This window comes from Schistocerca nitens, chromosome 2 (assembly GCF_023898315.1).
Source record: "Schistocerca nitens isolate TAMUIC-IGC-003100 chromosome 2, iqSchNite1.1, whole genome shotgun sequence".
Classification (NCBI taxonomy): domain Eukaryota; kingdom Metazoa; phylum Arthropoda; class Insecta; order Orthoptera; family Acrididae; genus Schistocerca; species Schistocerca nitens.
Genome location: NC_064615.1, coordinates 414,224,841 through 414,244,894, shown reverse-complemented (window position 1 = coordinate 414,244,894; position 20,054 = coordinate 414,224,841).

Genomic DNA, 20,054 nt, shown 5'->3' with positions numbered 1-20,054 from the left:
CTTGATAACCATTATAGTATCAGTAACCAATCTAACAACTGCGCCAGACACTTGTTGTCTTATATAGGCGTTGCCGACCGCACCTCCGTTTTCTGCCAGTTTACATATATTTGTATTGGAATACGCATGCCTACACCAGTTTCTTTGGCGCTTCATGCCTCTGTTTCAACCCTACGTCGCCGTACCTAACGGCAAATCATGACATTATCACGACTGATCACTGCGGCGCACAGTCTATCATTCCTATGAATTTGGATGCCTATACGGACAATAGTTTTCCTTCAACAGTGACTCAAGTAACGAAAGTTTAATTATAAGCACCCTGTACATAGTGAACAGTAACGGTCCTATCACACTTCCCCTAGGTACTCCAGAAATTACGTTTACATCTGCCGTTTTCTTTCCTCTAGGAGTGACGTGTTCTATCTGTAAGAAAGTCTTGAATCCAGCCGCAAATCTGGTCCGATACTCGGTAAGCTCGTACCTTTTTCACCAAACGGCAGCGTAGCCCCGGTGACAAATGCCTTCCTAGAGTCAAAGAACATGCCATCAACCTCAGCGCCGTTATCTACAGCGCTATGACATCATGGAGGACCAGTCGTCCTGAGTTTCGCGAGACTGCTGTTTGTGGAATCCATGTTGATATTTTTAGAGATTTTTGTTCTCCAAAAACGTAATAATTCTTGAGCAAAACATACTTCATAATTCTACAATAGATTGACATCAACGATATAGGCCGATAATTGTGTGCACCTGTCCTACGACCCGTCTTGGAAATGGAGAATTACCTGCGTTTTTTCGAGTCGTTACGGTATACTTCGTTGCTCAAGCGACCTACGGTCGTCTGCTGCTAGGATGGGAACAACTTCTTTCGCGTAATCTTTGTAGAATCTTACAAGTGTCTTATCTGGTCCTGGCACCTTTCCACTACTAAGCGGCAGTAGCTGCTTTTCAATTCCGCATCAGTTATGTCAATATCTGCCATTTCGACGTTCGTACGACGATGAGTACCACAGTAAGCTGTTAGTCAAAGAGGAATGGAGGTCCCAGAAAAAGGCAGGCACAAACTTTGAGCTGCCAAATATAGGTACAAGGGAAGTGTCTGCGAAGAAAACTTAGGTAACAAAAGGATAAATATTATGGTGGACAGGTGACATTTTTATAAATTATTTGTAGTTCGACTAGTGTTGGAGGCTCGTTCATCATCAGGAATTTTACACTGCCACTGATCACATCGAAGCCGGCCGAAGTGGCCGTGCGGTTAAAGGCGCTGCAGTCTGGAACCGCAAGACCGCTACGGTCGCAGGTTCGAATCCTGCCTCGGGCATGGATGTTTGTGTTGTCCTTAGGTTAGTTAGGTTTAACTAGTTCTAAGTTCTAGGGGACTAATGACCTCAGCAGTTGAGTCCCATAGTGCTCAGAGCCATTTGAACCATTTTTGATCACATCGAAGCTTGTACCTAACATTGGTCAGCGATTGTTTTTGTCAGAGGAAAAAGTTGAAAATCTAACCATGTAAATTGTAAGGGTGGTGTTGCAGTGCCTGTGATATTCTGAATTACGATGCGAAGTTCCTTTGGAATACATGCATATCTAAAGGAACAGGCACTGCGGCCGTTACGAAGTACATTAAATGTATTCGCAATTGCGAATATGGACAGCCATCAGCTGTAGAGTGGAATGGCGACAATGACGATTTGTGCCGACCGGGATTCGAACCAGGGTTTTCCATTTATAGCGACCGATCGCCTTACCATTTAGCCATCCGAGCACGACTCACAGCCAGACTCAAACATCCACATGTCGTCAACTACGTGTTTAGAACCTGTACTCGTAAATCCATTAAATATATTACTGTACAGGTGAGACATTTTGCATGAAAGTGGCTTGCCCTGTGCCGGAAGATACATAGGATATTGCGATACCTGCGTTATTCCGAATCACGATGCAATGTTCCTTCAGACATGCATTCTTGTCCGAAGGAATAGGCACTGTAGCGACTACAGCCGTTATAATATATGTTAATGTATTACCAGTTGTGAATACGGACAACCATCACCTGTACGGGAATATACATTATGGATCGACGAGGGCAGGTTCTGTACGCATAGTTGACGACATAAGGAAGTCTGGGTGTAGCCGTGAGTCGTGCACGAACAGCCAAATGGTAAGGCGACCGCTCGCGGTAATTGGGAAATCCGGGTTCGAGGCCCAGTCCGGCATTCCATAGTTGTTCCTATTAGCAATTGCGAATATATTTAATGTAAACTGTAAAGGAAACTTGTTAGAATCACGAGGTAGAAGAACATCTCATGGCAGCTTCAGCAGAAGATCGATATTTTACTGAAACGATGTGGTCTGTTTCTCCGCAGTGAAAACTGAAGTTGCGATATCGACGGTGTTTAAGTTGACCGCACACAGCTCGCAGTGCGCCCCTGTTATCTACTCCGAAGAACCATTTAAATCTGCCGCCGTGAGCTCCTGCAACCAAATGATAAACGTGCGCCTCGGCCATACCATCTACATGTGCTTTTTTTTTCTTTTTCTTTTTTTTTTTCTTTTAACCATCATATGGCTGAAGTACGACCGAGCAGTATGCATACTAGGCAGTATAAAATGTGGCGAGAAACGTTCTGAAAAGCTTGTAAGAGTGTTGCAAAGTAAGTTGGGCTGAGGAGAAGTTGTTAAGAAAAAAATCGATTCGTTGCGCTGTTTTCGAGTTAATTAGCGTTGAAATTAGCCAATCAGACCGTTACACGCACAAATTCAAGCAGCCAGCCAGACAGAGTTAGTAATTGTTCTCGTAGCGAAGATGATAACGCACGAGATTGCTCAGAATCTGGCTCGTGTTCGATCCTTACTACCGTCTCTCGTCCAATGTTTGCGTGGATCTCTTGTTTGGCGTTGGGAACTGTAGTGTTGGCAGAAGAGCCAACACCGTGTTGCTAGAGGAGGCCGAAATGCACGCGTTTAAGCTCACACAGACTGGCGTGAGGTCTGGAACAAGGTAAAGTAATTATACTATCAAGAAAAGTACGTAGCTGCTGGAATACTTAACTTTAATCCATAATTGGAGAACATCGCTCTTGATGATACATGAATTACAAGATCAATAGCAAATGATAATGGCGCCTTGCTAGGTCGTAGCAAATGACGTAGCTGAAGGCTATGCTAACTATCGTCTCGGCAAATGAGAGCGTAATTTGTCAGTGAACCATCGCTAGCAAAGTCGGCTGTACAACTGGGGCGAGTGCTAGGACGTCTCTCTAGACCTGCCGTGTGGTGGCGCTCGGTGTGCAATCACTGACAGTGGCGACACGCGGGTCCGACGTATACTAATGGACCGCGGCAGATTTAAAGGCTACCACCTAGCAAGTGTGGTGTCTGGCGGTGACACCACAGGAACCAAACGAAGAACACATTTGGTGACACCGTCTCTGGTGGATCGCCTGAATTTATCTCGGAAACGGCGCAACATATCCAATCTTTTTCTTAAGAATCACTTGTCAGTGCCGCCTACCTGGGAACACACTTAAAATCTTTTCAGACAGGTTTCCGCCACCCTGTATATGACAACGTCTATGTGCCTAGAAAAATGGTTCAAATGGCTCTGAGCACTATGGGACTTAACATCTGAGGTCATCAGTCCCCTAGAACTTAGAACTACTTAAACCTAACTAACCTAAGGACATCACACCACACACAACCATGCCAGAGGCAGGATTCGAACCTGCGACCGTAGCGGTTGCACGGTTCCAGACTGAAGCGCCTAGAACCGCTCGGTCACAGCGGCCGGCCTATCTCGTTAGAGGCGGTGGATGATGACTAGCTCCGAACATCTGTCTAATAATAAATAATTTGTATTCAATTTAAAAGTGTTGCTTTAAAATGTCTGTCAAGTAGGTGGATGCAATTGAGAGCTGTACTTCGTAATAGTTGTGCGTCAACGATACGGGAGAAGGAAAGTCTAGTTCGTATGACGTCTCCCCAAAGGGATTCCCTGCAATTGAATAAAAGCATTGCAGATACTACGAGCAACGGTTGCCCTTAGAAGATATAAAGAAACAACAGAAAGCGAAGTGGGGTGTAGGCTGACTGAGTGGAACAGCCTGGGCGCACGTGGAGGGCGCACAGAGTAAGAGCAGCACTCAGTGGCGGCACACACGTGTGTCCGCCGCGTAAACAGTGGCGGCTAGACCTTCACAGCGCTCCGCCACGAAGAGCCCCACACCGTGCTGTGCTGAGCTGAGCACTGCTGGGGCCACCACACAGACTCCTACAGCTCAGACTTGTTTGAAAGCACACAACCTTGTAGCTGGGGCAACCACAGCTGTGAGTATCCTCTTGGGTATTAACAACCGCTTCAGCTGTATTTTGGTCCTTTATTACTGTACACCTACCGTTTTTGTGGCGTTAAAGCCACGTCTTCAGGTTACATATCATTAAAAATTTAGACCGGAAAAGCTCGGAATCTTTTTTCCCAACATTCGTTGTCCGTCAAATACAAAACACAAATGAGAGAGCACGCGGCCTCGTCCCCTGTACGCAGTTCTATATAGATTGGAGAAGCGGAAGCGACCACTATGACATGATTTGTTTTGGACCCATCCACTATATTGGAATTTGGAAGTTTTTAATCCATGACAAACCGTCTTTTAGCGGTGTTTTGTATTTGACGGACAACGAATGTTGCGAAAAAGATTCCGAGCTTTTCCGCACTAATGTTTTAATCATATGTCACCTGAAGATGTTGCTTTAACGCCACGAAACCTGTAGCGGTACATCCTAATAAAGGACCAAAACGCAGCTTAAGCAGTTATTACACTACTGGCCATTAAAATTGCTACACCACGAACATGACGTGCTACAGACGCGAAATTTAACCAACAGGAAGAATATGCTGTGATACGCAAATGATTAGCTTTTCAGAGCATTCACACAAGGTTGGCGCCGGTGGCGACACCTACAACGTGCCGACATGAGGAAAGTTTCCAACCGATTTCTCATACACAAACAGCAGTTGACCGGCGTTGCCTGGTGAAACGTTGTTGTGATGCCTCGTGTAAGGAGGAGAAATGCGTACCATCACGTTTTCGACTTTGATAAAGGTCGGATTGTAGCCTATCGCGATTGTGGTTTATCGTATCGCGACATTGCTGCGCCGGCCGTTGTGGCCGAGCGGTTCTAGGCGCTTCAGTCTGGAACCGCGCTGCTGCTACGGTCGCAGGTTCGAATCCTGCCTCGAGCATGGATGTGTGTGATGTCCTTAGGTTGGTTAGGTTTAAGTAGTTGTAAGTCTAGGGGACTGATGACCTCAGATGTTAAGTCCCATAGTGTTTAGAGTCATTTGAACCATTTTTGACATTGCTGCTCGCGATGGTCGAGATCCAATGACTGTTAGCAGAATATGGAATCGGTCGGTTCAGGAGGGTAATACGGAACGCCGTGCTGGATCCCAACGGCCTCGTATCACTAGCAGTCGCGATGAGAGGCATCTTATCCGCATGTCTGTAACGGATCGTGCAGCCACGTCTCGATCCCTCAGTCAACAAATGGTTCAAATGGCTCTGAGCACTATGGGACTCAACTTCTGAGGTCATTAGTCCCCTACAACGTAGAGCTAGTTAAACCTAAGTAACCTAAGGACATCACACACATCCATGTCCGAGGCAGGATTCGAACGTGCGACCGTAGCGGTCTCGCGGTTCCAGACTGCAGCGCCTAGAACCGCACGGCCACTTCGGCCGGCCCCTCAGTCAACAGATGGGGACGTTTGCAAGACTACAACCATCTGCACAAACAGTTCGACGACGTTTGCAACAGCATGGACTATCAGCTCGGAGACCATGGCTGCAGTTACCCTTGACGCTGCATCACAGACAGGAGCGCCTGCGATAGTGTTCTCAACGACGAACCTGGGTGCACGAGGGGCAAAACGTCATCTTTTCGGATGAATCCAGGTTCTGTTTACAGCATCATGATGGTTGCATCCGTATCTGGCGACGTCGCGCTGAACGGACATTGGAAGCGTGTATTCGTCGTCGCCACACTGGCATATCACCCGGCGTGATGGTATGGGGTGCCATTGGTTACATGTCTCGGTCACCTCTTGTTTGCATTGACGGCACTTTGAACAGTGGACATTACATGTCAGATTTGTTACGACCCGTGGCTCTACCCTTCATTCGATACCTACAAAACCCTACATTTCAGCAGGATAATGCACGACCGCATGTTGCAGGTCCTGTACGGGCCTTTCTGGATACAGATAATGTTCGACTGCTGCCCTGGCCAGTACATTCTCCAGATGTCTGACTAATTGAAAACGTCTCGTCAATGGTGTCCCAGCAACTGGCTCTTCACAATACGCCAGTCACTACTTTTGATGAACTGTGGTATCGTGTTGAAGCTGCATGGGCAGCAGTACCTGTACACGGCATCCAAGCTCTGTTTGACTCAATGCCCAGGCGTATCAAGGCCGTTATTACGCCTAGAAGTGGTTGTTCTGGGTACTAATTTCTCAGGATCTATGCACCCAAATTGTGTGAAAATGTAATCGCATGTCAATTCTAGTATAATATATTTGTCCAATGAATACCCGTTTAACATCTGCATTTCTTCTTGGTGTAGCAATTTTAATGTTCAGTAGTGTACAAAAAGAAAGAAAATAGTAGCAGCTCAGAACCAATAGCCCATAAATGAAGAAAGTATAATAATCTGAATTGGCTTATAAGTGCAGATAATGCAAATGTGAAAGATGTGAGTAGTAATAGTGAGTAGTGAGTAGTCTATTATGATCAATACACACGAACAAAATTTAAATATATAAAAACAACTTTCGGATATCGCGTATGTAACAGTACAAAGTAAACACTGAGACGCATTTGAAGCCCAGTCGAAAAGTATATGTGTAGAAGCAGCCATGCTACACGTCTCTGATCAGATGTCAAAGAATGCACGGCATTGGCTCTTTGCTTTTTGGCTCCGAGCTAGCCGCTGCGCTAGTGTTTTGTTCGCATTATTAACTAGACAGTGCGTCAGGTAGCTCCGCCAAATTGATGTGTAATTATTCATGGCGCGATGGGAGAAGAAGTGCGCCAGCAGAGGTCGCGGGGTCAGCGGCGTGTTTGTTGTCCGCTCAAACGCAGCGCGCTGCACCGGCCGCCTCTCAATTATGTAGATGAGAGATGAGAGCGGCCCGAACAAGTGCGCCGCGGCCGCCGGCGCCGCCTGCTTTTCATCTCCGCCAGCGCGGCTCCGTAAATTAGACAGCAAAACACGAAAATTCGCCTTTGTTGAGGGGTGTCCCTTCTCTTTAGTGCCGAATCTGCAGAGTAGCTCCTGTAAAGCATATCCTATAAGACGTACCTTTATCACGATCTGCTTTTCCACAAAGGATACCTTGCGGCGGAATGAAATGCTTTTTACTACCTTTGGCTAAGGACAATATTTATGCATCGCGGCACTCGTGCTTGAAAAATTTGAGGGCGACGACCGTATTCTCTGGAATGTCCATCAGGGTCTCTTACACTGAACACATCTTCTCACCGCCACAAAAAGAAATCCGTACGAGAGTAGAAACATTTCTGAAACAATATTTATCACGGAGCAGCTTTTATACAATCTCTGAAAACCGTAGCTTCAAAACCTTGATGATCATCTAGCGGAGAAACGGTGCATCTACGACACTTTCGCCAGGTAAAACAAGTGTTTCTCTTTATGTCCTCTAAACACTCTAACGTTATGAACACGTAACTTTTTTACAACCTGTGTATGAGAGTCGCAACACCAGCAAACTGTAGCGAACTATTGGAATATGCGTAGAGCATCGACACTTATTTCAGGCTATGAGTGCTGGCTCTCAATCAATATATCTAAAGGTAACGTAATGCGTATTATTAGGTGGGATGTCATATAAGTGTTCGATCACACACTTTGCTTTCAATCACTGTAATCTATAATAAAAGTAAAATATTTAGGGTGTGCCATCGGAGTGATCTAAAGTTAAACTAGTGTCTAAAACTGGTTGAAGAGAGAGGAAAAAAAAGCTTACCAGCCTCGTCCATGTGAAGAATTCAAAGGAAATGTAATTCAGCAACTAAACAGATCTTTATCAATTTATTATAAACCGGTTTCGACGACATTCTTCATCCTCAGGCCCTTTAAATATATAGTGGCTGAATTTTCCCGAAAGTCATCAATCAGAAAGTCCCACGTGAAAATAACCGGTATCCATATCACACACAGTGCTTACTACGAGAGTATGCGAATACCGGTTATTTTCACTTGGAACTTTCTGACTGCCACCGCCTACCATCATGCTGTGAGGGTCTGAGAATGGTCAGACACTGACCGAAACGGTTACCAACAAAATAAATGTTACTGCGTTCGAGACTTCCTTTTAATCCATTTTTAAAGTAGGTACTTCTAGCCAGACAGCTGTTTCTCCACGAGAAAAGTTCTCAAAAATTACTCTCTCCTGCATCATTTATCTAGATTAGGAGCGGCAGAGAGCCTATACCACTTCCTTGGGGAACGCCAGATATCACTTCTGATTCACTCGATGACTTTTCGTCAGTTACTACGAAATGTGACCTTTCTGACAGGAAATCATGAATCCAGACGCACAACTGAAGCGATGCTGCATATTCACGCAATTTGATTAGAAGCTGCTTGTCAGAAATGTTGTAATCCTTTATTTCTTCTTATGTGGTCTAGGATATGAGTCCGTAGCTACGGTTCAGTTTCCTAATGTTTAATATCACGGGATGGGGATGAAACAACATCAAGGATGAAAATAACAGAAATTAGAGTTCAAACGAAGGCTCACCACATGGGGTCTTCCATTGCACCGTTCGCGAATGGTAAAGGAAAATGGATTCACGTAGTAGTAGCGTGGGTACAGGAAGTTCCAAGGCGGTGTGGCCTCACGAGAGGGCTGCCTGCGTTATGGATTATGACTGCCAACATGTGTACTGCCGGACCTTTTCCACCTGGGAAAGTTCGGAAGTTAAGTGTAGAGCGGAAATCTCTCATCATCCAGAAGTTTTTCTTGCTACGGTGGTTAGGCCTGGGTGTCTGACACAAGAGCCCCAGGTTCGATCACTGGACCCACAAAGGAGGACAGCAGAGGAGTTACTTTAAGTAGGAGTTGCGGAAGGAGTTACGAATAATGACGTTGACGGCTTGGAGAGTGGTGTTCCCATCAGTACCTCCCCAGCAGAACGTTCAATGGTGCCTTGGACAGCTGTTTATTAATATCATCAATATAAATTGTGCCAGGCAATACTTGAAAGTATAGGCATTTAACAATAAGTTCATATACTACTTCTACTACTGCTCTGAGTGCTACGGTCTGGCAGTGTATATCTCGCTTTCAAAATAAACGGATAACACAGGTTTATTTTTTTGTTTGCTATAACCCGCCCTCTGTCGCAGAAGATGAAAAAATATTTTGCATCCTCTCTCGGGGAAAAATCTGCCATTTTCAAGAAAAAATTTAAGAAACGTCTAATGGATATAAATCTCTGTACTTTTCTGAGCAGCTAATCACATAACGAAAAGATGGAAGAGAGTATTCCTGGACTGCGTGGACGAATGACTAATGTAATATGAAGGAAAAATATTTAGAAGTTAAGAAATTGTGAAAGAGAATGAATAGTGATAAATTTCAAGGCAACTAGAAGAGAGACATTCAGTATGTTCGGAGACCGAGCTCAGAGTGAGATACATGTAAAAAAATGTTGCGTTACTTCTGTCTACAACTGTCGCACTTTGGTAAGCTATGAACTCACTTTAAATGGGTGAAATGAACTTTACTGGAGCTTCGATCTACTTTAAAATTTCATATATCGTAAGATAATATTATAATTTTGTGAAATTAGTGAACTGAAAACCCAGTAACTGATCTCAGCAATCTCAACAATCGGTGATACTGTCTTTTACAAAAATACATTCCCTTTTTGTATTGGTATGTTAACAGCATGTATTTTTGAAACTGTGAAGCAAGGCTGATGGGTTTATGAATTTACTAAATAATTTCGAAGCAAAAGTTGAACAGGTCACCTCCATAATGTAACAGATATGCAGCGAAATACGAAGCACGGCAAAACAGGCCAAACATGAGATCACACATCAGATGCAACAGGCGTTCATACGAAACTCATACCCCTGTGCTTCGGCCACAGCGGTTATTATATTTGCATGGACAACCAGAATAACACGATACGTACCGTTGTCTGAATTAATTCCATTGGGTTGCATATGATAAGTAATACTGTTTGCATATAAGTTCACTATTGGGCGATGGAATTTACTTTGCACATATTGCACGTTATATTTGAGCGCTAACATGCGATTACGTTCGTCACTGCCAGCTTAGTGGGTTAATAGCAAGTTGAATTTACTACGAACGTGTGCATTAATTGTTGTAGTTTCTCGTGATTTTGTGATTTTGGTGAACTGCTCTAGTTTACTCCTTGAAAATACACTCCGTCTGATAATACAAAAGAAAGAACTAAATAATGACAACAATAATAATAATAATAATAATGATAATAACAGCCAGTAAACCTCGATAGCGCGAACTCGCATAAGACGAACTCGCGGTTAGCGCGAAAAAAATATTGGTCCCACCAGGAATACATTAGTTCTTATGGTATGTTTTATCGGTTAACACGAATTTCGGTTAAGGCGAATTACGAACTCTGTTTCAGTTCCTAGCGTAATTAAATTTCACTGTAACACAAACTTCCGACCTTAGAGTATTCTACAGCGTATTTTTTTTTTCCTAAATGAATGTATGACATGTAGCTACAAAGCTATTTATACTTGTTGTTGACTCGTTTTTAACGTATTGTAGGTCGGTAGCCGCGATTATCACCTCAACAATCAGCGTATGCTGTACACTGTAAGACATTCAATAATGTGTGCAGCAGCATTTAGGAACGCACTCAGTGCCAGATTTGACAGGTGTTCTGTTAGTCGTTGCCGTATCGAGTTGGAATACTGAATAAAAACTACAGTTACAACCGGTACCGCAGCACGCGAAAATGGCAAAGAGGAAACAGACAGCTCTAAATGTACAGTTAAAGCTTAAGATTCTACATGAAGTGGACCGTGGTACCAAGAAAACAGCAATTGCAGAGCACTTTGGAATACCTAAATCTACTTTATCTACGATTATTAAGAATCGAGAAAAAATTATTAATTTTGCGGCATCAGGTTCTGGAAACAAATCTAAACGGCTTCGTACCGCCAAGTATGAAGACATCGAGACGTTACTGCTAGAATGTTTCAGTCGTATGCATGCATCTAACATACCTTCAACTGGCCCTGTGATTCAGTCAAAAGCAAATGATATTCCGATAGATATGGGCATAGAAGACTTCCGTTGTTCTGCTGGTTGGTTGTATCGGTTCCAAAGTAGACGTTCAATTTCATCTGTACAAATTTGAGGTGGAGCAAATAAAAAAAATGTTCAAATGTGTGTGAAATCTTATGGGACTTAACTGCTAAGGTCATCAGTCCCTAAGCTTACACACTACTTAAATTATCCTAAGGACAAACACACACACTACACTCATGCCCGAGGGAGGACTCGAACCTCCGCCGGGATCAGCCGCACAGTCCATGACTGCAGCACATAGACCGCTCGGCTAATCCCGCGCGGCGAAGCAAATAAAGTTGATGAAGAAATTGCGAACAGCTGGTTGCATGAATTCAGCCGAGTGAGGGAAAAGTATGCCTCGTGTGATGTGTTTAACATGGATGAAACTAGATTTTTCTACAATCTTTTTCCAAATCACATCCTGGGGATAAAAGGTGATAAGTGTCACAGTGGAGCACGAAGCAAACAACGTGTGACTGTTGTACTGTGCTGTAATGCTGGCGGCAGTAAGAAGTTTCGTCCCTGGGTTATCGGTAAATCCGAGGAACCACGTTGTTTTAAAAACATAAATAATTTTCAGCCTTTGGACCAAGGTATAATCTCTCTCATAAAGAGAGCTTATCGTAAGCCACTTGTAGCACCTGCAATTCCTGCTGCCGAAAACAATAGTGCAACCTCAAATTGGAATCTACTTGACGCAATAAAAGACATCGCAGCAGCCTGAAACTCAGTATCGCCACATCATATAGGGAAGTGCTTTAACAGAGTTTAGAGACATAGCAAGACTGAAGATGTCCACGAGTTAGAAGATGCCACTTCACCTGATGAATGGACAGTTCTGGAGGATGTTGCGAACCTTGGCATTAGTTTCGAAGAAGACGACGATGTTGGCGTATGTGCTTCTGTGGAATCGGATGTGCCAAAAGCTGTGAACGAGGTGCAAGAAGGGCCATCAAAAGAAAGTGAAGAGGAAGAAAAAATTGGTTCAAATGGCTTTGAGCACTATGGGACTTAACTGCTGAGGTCATCAGTCCTCTAGAACTTAGAACTAATTAAACCTAACTAACCTAAGGACATCACACACATCCATGTCCGAGGCAGGATTCGAACCTGCGACCGTAGCAGTCGCGCGGTTCCAGACTGAAGCGCCTAAAATCGCTCGGCCACACCGGCCGGCGAAGAGGAAGAGAATACAGATACCATTCCACTTACCCGTAAGGGGATGTTTACAGGCTTGGACTGTTTAGAACGGTTCGCTTCAACATCCGACGTCACTGCTGGGTTTACAGGCGCTATCATTACAATTGGTTTTCACAACCAAATATTATCGTTCCCATGAACGTCAGTGAACCATGACCGAATTTTTTCCAAGAAAGTAACGTACATAATTTGTGAGTACTTGGATTTTACAATCACTTTATTGTGTTATAAGTCTACAATAACGTGATTGATAGTGTAGTATATTACACATTAGTGTACTGCTGTACACTTACTCCACTGTTCTGTGTTTTCCACTTAACACGAATTTTTTGAGCATAAACTCCTGATTTTTCGGTTCCTTCGGATTCCTGTTAACGAAGTTTTACTGTAGTAATAAAATGTGAGACAGCGTTTACATGAAAAAAAAAAACAATATAAATGAGTAAAAAAGATAAGGAGACGATAGTTTCTTTGGCAGTTTTGAGTAACTTTAAGAAATCTCGATGGCTGGAGTACTTACGTCCAGATTGCTTTTCACGCTTTCTTTCGGATCCACAAGGTTCCTGAAGCAAATCTGCGATGTACTGGGATAGTTGCTGTTTTATGATCCACATGATAGGTTCAGGACTAGAGATGTTGCCCCTTTCGGACTGTGGTATTGATCCGGGGATGATGATGATGAGCATATGGCATTGGGGGCCGGGAGACCCCTCGCGGGACGGTTCTTTAACGACACTACGGCGACTTGCGAGTGAATGAGAATAAAATGATGATGAAAGACACACAACACCCAGTCATCTCGAGGCAGAGAGAATCCCTGACCCCGCCGGGTATCGAACCCGGGACCCCGCGCGCGAGAAGCGAGAACACTACCGCAAGACCACCAGCCGCGGACATCCAGGGATAAGATGGCGGCTTACTGGACCTACAGTATTTCCCTTCTGTGTGCTCTTATCCTCGTACCGTGCCACTTCGTTCCTCCATGGCTCGTCATATCTTTCCGACCTGGGTGTGCCTTAGCTGGTCAGTACGTTCTCTTTTAGCTGCCTGTGACAGAACTATAACTGTCGCACTGAAGCAGCCAAGTTTACCTATCAGATGCTGGTACTTTTTTTTAATTATGTAGATATTTTGTACGCGGACAATGAAGTATTAAATAGTGAACAAGACAAGCAGTTAGTTCAGTTGGCATTTTCCCCTGATTTAGCTTATCCATTGCGGACGTTTAAGAATCCGTGACCTTTTATTCAATGTAAACACATAAAACTGCAACCAATCACTTTTTTGAAATAGCTATTCATTAATTCTATGAACCGGTTCTCGAACCTTCTGAGGCTCATCTTCAGACTGTGTACAGTAAGTTACGTAGCTATTTGAAGCATAATGCTGGGTGCTGGCTCTGTAACGATAAGAAGCATGTTCCAGATTCTTCTCACAGAGCCAGTACCCAGCTTTACGCGTGAAATAGCTACGTAACTTCCTGTACACAATCTGAAGATGAGACTCAGAAGGTTCGAAGACCGGTTCATGGAATGAGTAAATAACCACTTCAAAAAATGATTGGTTGCAGTTTTATGTATTTACATATTTCTTGCTCACCTTCGGGAAGAAGCAATAGGTGCGCCTTTCAATGGCAGGGGAGTCCCATCTCTCTTGTTGCTACGCAATCCAAGGGCGAGTTAGCAGGTTACGCACGGAAGCTGCCTCCTCTACACGCGAGATACCTCGGATAATAAGCTAGCATACCAGCGTGTGTGTCGTGCACTTCTTTAGGAACACTAATATTGTGACTCAATCCAACCGTCAAGAACACACAGAAGCGTATGTTGATGTGTGAAAAAATCTTGGCCCAACGATGAACGCTCTTTTTTTCTGTAAAATGCGCAATTTTGACGTAGTCCTCTCTTCAAAAACAATGCAGGTTAAACAAAGCGTTTGGCGTTAGATTTGTACTTCTGAAGCGTGACTATAAGGGTCTACAAAATTCAAAACATTGACACAACTTGTTGGGCTCCGAACTTTTTTCGTCAAAGGGCGCAGAAACCGGTGCACCAGACGGATGCTCCGACAGTTCCTACTTCAGACCCTCAGTTTTACCATCGCCACGGCAGCTTTGTGGGCACGTGCATTGTTCTGATACGTAATTATTTTTCTTTCAGAAATGAGTCATTTTACCGCTCAACTGTCCAAGATGTATATTTACTAGCGATTGTTTTACCCTCTGCAAGAATTTGTTGTGTCCCGGCCGCCAGTTATGTTAGCTATGCTACTGGCAGGGAACACATGAATTACGTCGGGAGAAGATTTCCCCCCAAACGTGTTGGAGATGACTGCAGGTAAGCATGGTTTACAGTCTTCACTTCAACCAGTGAATTTTTCCACCTACTTTTCTCGAGGGTAAGAATGTAGGTGACCTGACGTCCGCTCCGTTTGATAGCAGATGCAAAAGACTGTGGTTCTTTCATACGGCAACTGCTGAACAAAGGCAACAGCTTTTCTCATAGTTCTATAGAACAGAGTGAAAAAACGCACAAGATTCCTGTTTGTCTGGTCTTATCACTGTCGATAACGTGAAACAAAGAAGGTCGCGCAAAGCAGTGCGTGAGGAGGGAGCAGGTGATTGAGATGGCATCGGTTTACTGCTAAGTACCCCATTTGCGCACATTTCTTTTTATTATAAAGTCAGAGTGAGAGCTGGTCCTACGACAGCAGAGTTACCTGTATGTTGAGAGGCATTCACGCGTTTTTACGCAGTCTCTCGAGGTCGACAACGGTCTTTCTAATAGCATCTGATCTCAAATAACACTTCTGCAAAGGATATGAGACGCAAGCACAATAACAGACCTCGTGCAGTTCAAAATGGTTCAAATGGCTCTGAGCACTATGGGACTTAGCAGCTGAGGTCATCAGTCCCCTAGAACTTAGAACTAGTTAAACCCAACTAACGTAAGGACATCACACACATCCATGCCCGAAGCAGGATTCGAACCTGCGACCATAGCGGTCGCGTGGTTCCAGAGTGAAGCGCCTAGAACCGCTCGGCCGCTCTTTATTGCTTCATTACTTGAAAAGTAGCCAAAATCTGGAGAGAGATTTAGTTTTTATTTCAGATGGAAGCGCTGGTAAGCACAAGAATTCTCTCAGAAGTATTTTCTGTAATGCTAGTGCAGCCTTAAGTTTTCAATAGACGAACTTATTCCTTTCCGATGAGACGTCATTCTTTTTCGTCCAGTGATCAAGATTTGTCCTTAATTTCACGTCAGAAACAGAATCAGGTAATTGAAGTACCTGATGACTGGGGCACAATTGTTACCTCGTCTCGAAAACATCCAACATCTTATCGCATCTGAAAAGTAGACCAGACAATGATATTCAACATGAAACAAGCTGTTGACCATTTCTTCAAACCATCTGCGAAAAAGAAAGTTATATTGAAAGGGCTAGGGACGTATACAATTGAGGCATCCACGACCTATATTTTTGTGTGGGACAGTTATACAGGACCTTGGCCCAAGGTTGCACTTCGAAACAACGTGCAACTTCCACATGAATTAACTTTCAGTCAGATTTACAAAAATGTACTCAAGATAAAGAAGTCGAAAGCTCAAGATCTCATTGTCCCTTTTTTCTTATTTTGGTCCCTTTTTTCTTATTTGGTGAGTGACAGCCAAAACTTTTTCAATATACTGATTACCTGTGGATAGGAATAAGACGGACGTAACTTGAATATGATTCGATCTGACGACAATAGTGGAGAGGACCAATTAACGTTTGTTTCATCAATTCTGTGTATCTTTAATGTAACTTACTCCACTGTTCTGTGAAAATACTGGTATATCATTATAATTAGTGCACTTATCGAGTCATCCGTTCATATTCCCAGTTACATTTTCTGACAAAAACAGCCTCTGTTAGTGAGGACTGTAATTTGAAAACATAAATAAATAAATCTTATCAGCTACACTGAAAGGTAAGATATACAGTGTCATAATAACGTTTTAGGCAATCCCAAGAAGCCACACAAAAATGTAATTGACGGCAAGACTTTATATAACTATTTAGAGCGTTTTTTTGGCTCTCTTTAAAATGTAAATATTTGACAAGGTTCGTTTTTGGTACGAAGTTTTTATTGTTTACACTTGAAAAATGTGACTTAGTGAAATAAATACACGTCCGAGAGATAATTAAAATCTGTATGTGTGCGCACGAGCTGCAATAATTACGGGCGTTTTCTTGAAATGAAAGGATCGTATAAGTTTTAAACGATTTGTCCTTTATATTCTGGTAGACCAGTTTATAATGCATAGTTGTACAGTTGCTGATCTGATTTATTACTTAAAAATAAACGGTGCTTTTTTACAGTGGAATATTATCCTTAAATATTGTAATGAGCTGCTATTTAGAAGCCAGGCGCTACATATTATGTTGCCAGCCTCAGCCAAACGTTACGCAGTGTTGCCAGCCTAAGCCAAAAAGACTGGTGCGCGGTGCACTATCGGTTTTCGGGTTGTATAATAATATCGCTGAGCTAACGTGTTTGCTGGACACGGTATAAAATGACGTCTTCGCAGTGTGGTGTATTTGCGGAGCTGTGGTCTTTTTTTCGCGTCGGACCGACGTCGGCTACGCAGAGCGCAGCGCGTTTATTATTTTGCCGCCACAGGCGCTGCGTGCTCCCGCGGTCGAGAGTTCGCGCACGCGCAGTGCGCCCCGCACCGCAGCGGACTCCGGCGCCTTGTTACGGGAGTGAACTTCAGCCTGCGGCGCCGAACGCAGCACCAGAACAGCAGCAGAACGCCGTTAATTGCTTGGCCCGCACCGCCCATCGATTGGCGAAGTCATTCCGCGCCCTGGTCGACGGCCCCGCCAAGCTTACCCCCTCCCCCTCCTTTCCACTCCCGTCCCTCCCAAACAATGCTTCAACTACGCGCTTGTTTGCTTCTCCCGATTAACCTTGCCGGAAATCCCAAAGAGCAATTAGAGAGTTTCCCACCTAGACCAATATTTGTACCCGGAGTTAAATTCGAAAAGGACTGAGTTGAGTGTGTGAATACATGAAGAAATAGCTTTTTTCTCTCTTTGTAGGCAGTGTCTAATATTACGTAGAGAACAGATGGGTAATGGGAGGGAGAGGGGGAGAGAGAGAGAGAGAGAGAGAGAGAGAGATAGATAGAGAGAGAGACGGAGAACCTTTAATCCGATTTTTAAAAAATTGTCGTAGAACCTTTGTCCATTACACGATTACGCGCAATCCCTTATAAGTCCTTCTCTCAGATTCAATACATGAAACGTTCTCAACGAATGAGGTTGTAGGCAGTTTTTACTAGTTGCGTCGGCCGACGTTGCATTATTAATGTTAGACTCACCTACACCATTCGCTACAATACGTAAAGATTCACGAATATAATTGAAACGAAGGTTACGATGAGTTCATTAAGAGGGCAGATCATTATGAGAAAGGTCACCCATCATCTGTTTTCATCGTGTTATTTGATTTTTCTAAGATCGCACTGAAAGCGTTTTGCGATGATCTCGATTCTATTGTCTTTTTTATAGACTAGTTATTGTTATTAGTGAATATTGGGGTGCATGAAGTTTGATAACGGTTGCTGGAGTACACATTTGTTTTGTTTTTTCATGACGAAAGTATCATCGTTAGGATACTAGCGACTATCGTGTTATTGTTTAATCACAACGATTTAAAACGAAAATTATTTCAAAATACCTTCCCAAAGCAAATTACAATTTCATCTCTTTTAATGAAATGATTCATTTGTTAATTGAGATCTTTGTTCCGCTGCTATTACAAACGGAGAAAAGGTATAATAAGATGGAAAGACCCAAAGAATTAAAATGACAGTGTAAAAAATAACCGAGCAACTAACAATGTATATATCTTGACAGGCACATTTCAAAATTTGCAAAGCACGCTAGCTCAGAAGAATTTTACGGAGTGCTTTTAGTGGACAAACAAAGGATAAGCGAAATCCCAAGTAGGATCTGCTACATCGAAGTTACGGTTCCTGAAATCGCCAAAATGAGAAATTAAGGATAAAAATATGTATATATACGAAATAGAAACACCTTGGTGGCAACCGTCACTAATCACAGTGGAAAACAGTTGACAGTTCAGAGGTAAGCTATTCTTTTACTCTCCTGGAATGTCAGAAGTTCCAAGGACAAACGAAAAGCGTGGACAAAAAAATTAATAAATAATAATAATAATAATAATAGAGGAAAGTGGAAGAAATATTATAGGAGGCCCAAGTGTACGAATCTTCCTACGATGCAAACTACATGCTTGACGTCTAAGTTTCGGTGCCGGAACGTTATAGATCAGTACGAGCTAGATATCGGAAACTAGTAGCTTTTACAATTCAAGACAAAACAGCTTAATTCTTTACGTGCAATATACTATATTTGTTCTTTTATTTTTGTAAAATCTCTATCGGCAAATCACATGCGGATTTCGCAATGCTATACCTAGTTTTGGCCAGCCAGCGCTCCTCACTAGACTAAAGGCACATTCTGCGAGCGATTTCCGGTATTTTTCACAACGCAAAGGAAACCGCTCGCAGAATGTGCCTTTAGTTTGAAGATGTCTTCTGGCTGGCCGAAGTTGGTTACGCCATTGTGAGTTGCATATCTGACTGTGTCGTAAAGAAATAAAAAAAAGAAAATATTCTCCTAACACAGTATGTAATTTTAACTGCATCTGTTATATTACACGTACAGAAAAAAGCTGCTCTGTCTTGCATTCTCAAGGGTTTCGCTTCCTTACAAGTGCGCGTTTTGCGTTTAGGTGGTTGGGAGGGAGCGAAAACTCGCGATTGCTTAGTCCTATGCCGAATCTCCGCGAAGTATTCACGGCAGGCAGCGAGATCTGTTTGTTGATATCCGCAGCGGATAACCACCCACCAGTTGAGAGTGAGAGGCTCTCTGACTGTTTGTTTGTAGGAACATCTTCAGCTCGACTGCCCCGGTATACGATGGACCCTGCAAGCTATAGGTTCCTTTATGTAGCTGAGGAACCTCAATCAGTATTTTCGGCTAATGCTCTAATAGTCTCCGATTGCTGGGCCATTAGCTGTGAAACACTGACTCATTTGGAATCTTTGTGCCGCTTGTTTGAAGCAAACTTCTCTTTTATTTTTGCTGGGAACAGCAGTTTGGAGGAGACTGGCATCGCGAGACCACATACGAGAGCAGTCAGCCTGAGGGTAGAACAGGGCTGGGGACCGACCCCGACTACCCAACACGTCACACGGAAAACTTGACATATTAAGTGTAGTAATACATGCACGCCTTGTTGAATAAAACTTCCTTTGTTATAAGTGAATTTAACTTCATTTTTGTACATAGATAAGCGTGGCATAGCGACGTCTACTTACGTACTCCGCAAGCGACCATACGGTGCTTGGCGGAAGCTACCTTGTAACACTATTCCACTGGCAAATGGTGCGCG